Below are 3679 nucleotides of genomic sequence, written 5' to 3'. Positions count from 1 at the left end.
TTGGAACCGTGTGTGTGGACCATCCCAACGCCTGTCTTCTAACTGGGGCTGCACAGAAGAATTTGGGGTCTTTACAAAGTATTATCAGGTCAGATTCAATGCTCAGTAGTAAAAACACGTTAACTTATTTATTTCTCTAATTCATATCTCTGTGCTTAGACAGCCATTTGTAGCTCTGAGGAAGCAAAGGAAGGTAATGCAGGGCAGAGTTGGACCCAGAACTTTCCTCAGGGGAACCCAGTCTCCATCATACAGAAGTCTGAGTTGTCAGGTCCAAGCCTGGGAACCACAGGACCACACCAGAAGCTCACCCCAGGCTGCACCCCTGGCACAATGCAGGCCCTGCTATTCCTGATGGCTCTTCTCTTGCCTTCTGGAGCTGGAGCTGGTGAGTTTGCTCTTCACCTCCCTAACTTCTGAGCTTTCAGCAACCAACATTAATCTCTTACCTTAAAAGAGAGCCTTTCATGACACCAGATCCTACACTGGCATAGTCCAGGGGAAATCTCTAGGTCAAAGAAGAATGAAAAGCTACTTCCCCATCACACCATTTCATCAAAATGCTCTGTACTGATGGAGAGCTCTTCTCTGGACTTCCCTTAATGTTGAGGAAGACAGGATGAATGTACAAAGAAATTCCTAAAGGAAATAGAACATCAGAAACATTGTGTCGTGAATGAAGGATGATGGTGGACAGGGAGGTGTGGGGAGGAAAGATCAACAGGAGAGAAAAGACCAAAGGACATGTGGAGGGGCCTGAGCCCTATGTGAGGTGGGGTGGGCTTGGAGCAGTCACTCAGCTTTAGCCCCATATTTCTCTGGCAGTACTGTGTTGGGGGCCCTGCAAGCTTGTGACTTGGAACCGGGTGTTCTTTGTTCCAGAGGAGATTATCGGTGGTGTGGAGTCTATTCCTCACTCCCGCCCTTACATGGCCCATCTGGAGATCACCACTGAGAGAGGTTTGGAGGATATCTGTGGTGGGTTTCTCATAAGCCATCAAATGGTGCTGACTGCTGCACACTATAAAGGAAGGTAAGTGGCTTCACTTCCTGTGAAGACATGCATGAACCAGAATCACAGAGCAGCAGAGCCTCAGGAAAGACTAGAGATTTGCTCATCTCCAAATGGGCTCTCCTTAGGGGCTGGGGATTTAGCTCAGTGGTAGAGCGCTTACCTAGGAAGCGCAAGGCCCTGGGTTCGGTCCCCAGCTCCGAAAAAAAGAAAAAAAATGGGCTCTCCTTTTTCAGAAGTCAGAACTTTAAGCACGGCTCTGGTCAGGACTAAAACCACAAGTCTTGTTGTATTCTAGTGGTAGCAGAGCTCAGACATGAGCTGGGATGTAACTCAATGTAGAGTGCCCATTTGCTATTTGCACAGCCGTGGGTTCAGTCAAATCCAAGTCCCTGTTGTGGGGCTGGAGAGAGTTCTCAGTCCTGTGTTTCTCTGAGCCTTGTCCTTCTGGGAAGGCTGCGGTGCTGGGAGCTCCATCTCAAGTCTCGCTCCTCTCTGCCCTGGTATAGGGAAGAAAGTGTTGCTCTCCTCAGGAGTCCTCCTCCTAAGTCCAGCACTTTTCACTGCTTCTTTTATTTTTCCACAGAGAAATCACTGTCACCCTTGGAGCTCATGATGGGAGCAAGAGATAATCCACACAGCAGAAGATGAAAGTTGAAAAGCAAATCAGTCGCCCAAAGTTCCATTACTCTTCCAGTCTCAATAACATCGTGTCACTGAAGGTGTCGATATATTTCTTGGCCTGCTTAAGTCTCCCATCCATAACTCTCCTTGACTCAGACCTTCAATTTGTTTCAGTCCTCACAACCCACACCTGAATTCCCATTGGGAAATGACCCATGTCTCAGCCTCCTTCTTTGGTTTGAAATCTCTTCTCTCCTTCCCCCAACAGCTTGAAGAGAAAGCAGAGTTGACTGCTGCTGTGGATGTAATTCCCCTGCCTTGGCCCTCTGACCTAATCAAGCCTGGAACAATGTGCTGGGCAGCTGGATGGGGTGAACTGGAGTGACAGAACCTAAGTCCTATGCACGAGGGGGGTTGAACTGAGAATAGATGAAGAGGCCTGTAAAATATATAGGCGTTATGACGATAGCTTCCAGGCCTGTGTGGTCAATCCCACAATGTTAAAAAGAGCAGACAAGGTGAGTACACACTTGCATTTCCTCCCCACATCAGGAGACAGCATCAGTGGAGGAAATGTGCAAACAGCTCTCCATGGCAGTGACTAATGCCTGTCTCCTTAGCTCCTATCCCTGAAGCTCTGGGAACTGACATTCTCCCTGTCCACCTCATCTCCCTGTGCCTAGCCCTTCCTGCAACCTTCCCATGAGTCTAGACACTAGACAGGAAGGAAATAAACAGAAACATGTTAGCATTGGGACAAGGACAGAGGGAGGGGAATCAGGCAGTAAATCCCTAACTTACAAATAAAAGTGAGCCAGCACTTAATTCAGTCTGGGAGTAGCTATGGTGGGGGTGTTGAAGTTGGGGGAAAGCAATCTTTGCTCATACTCTGATTTTTCTCACCTACAGGTAGACTCTGGGGGACCTCTAGTGTGTGCTGATGTGGCCCATGGTATTGTATCTTATGGGCATCCAGATGCAAAGCCTCCTGCAGTCTTCACCAGAATCTCCCCATAGGTGCCCTGGATTAAAACAGTCTTAAGGGCAAGTAGCTGAAAAACCTGACCTGCAGGAGTCAGACTCTCCCACCCTGAGCTCCTCTGGTACCCTTTGGGTTCAACATGACCTGTCCCCAGCCTGTCCTAGCCTGTCTCCAAGACAATCTCAAAGATATACAAGTCTCTGACGATTGATTTCCCCTATAATGCACCTCAATAAAGATAAAACCTCCCCCAACTGTGTGACTCCACTCTGCACTCTAATACATGCCCCTCCATAAATATAATGAAAAATTTATTTGAACTACTACTACCTGACCCTGCTAACAATCTTGATTACTGACCTCCTGGTACAGGTGTACCACTGTGGATTACTGAATACTATATAACATGTATGGCTGTGTACTGTAAGATTTCACATCCACAGTGGTGTGCATTTTTCTGTTCTCTGCTGTCCTGTCTTCTCTGTCCCTGTCTCTCAGCTCTTCTCCCCGCAAACCCCATGCCATAGCCACTGTGTCTTTGCACACATCATAGGAAACTCCATGCGTATGTTAAACATGGCTGTTGAAGCTTGTGTCCTCAACACTCTTGCTTCAACCTTAATCAGAGTTCTCAATAATGTACCTGCAGCTAGAGGAGAGCCTGCCCTCAGAAGTCATGGACCACAACTGTGGCTGCAGCAGTCACCACAGGAGAGGATCAGCCCTTTCTGGATCAAACACAACTCAGAACTCACCATCATTGGGACGAGACCCTCTAGGACTTAGCATGAAGAAGTACTTCCCATGGTGGCTCTAGACCTGCTTCTGAACCACCCAAATTCAGCAGCCTTTCAGAAGAATGCCATGGGTAGTTGAACTTCTAATTGCCTTGCTCTACCCTTACAACCCAAAAGCCCCCGTTGTCTTTAGTGAAAGGAAATGACACATTAGTTCCAGGGTACCATGGAGTCTGAAATGGAAGAGACTACGCACGAGGTCTGTTAGGCCAGAGGGAGGCCTAATATGATAGGCGTGGCAACCCAACTGCTGTACCATAACAA

The 3679-nt window shown here is 47.9% G+C and overlaps 1 pseudogene; it reads left to right on the top strand.

The window, feature by feature from the left end:
• The first annotated feature begins 316 nt into the window (after nt 1-316).
• On the top strand, nt 317-2692 carry Mcpt2-ps1 (mast cell protease 2, pseudogene 1; annotated as a pseudogene).
• The last annotated feature ends 987 nt before the right edge of the window (nt 2693-3679 follow it).

Source organism: Rattus norvegicus, chromosome 15, assembly GCF_021556685.1.
Source record: "Rattus norvegicus strain SHRSP/BbbUtx chromosome 15, alternate assembly SHRSP_T2T, whole genome shotgun sequence".
NCBI lineage: Eukaryota > Metazoa > Chordata > Mammalia > Rodentia > Muridae > Rattus > Rattus norvegicus.
Note: the sequence above shows the minus strand (reverse complement) of the source record. Positions and strands in the feature narration are given on the sequence as shown.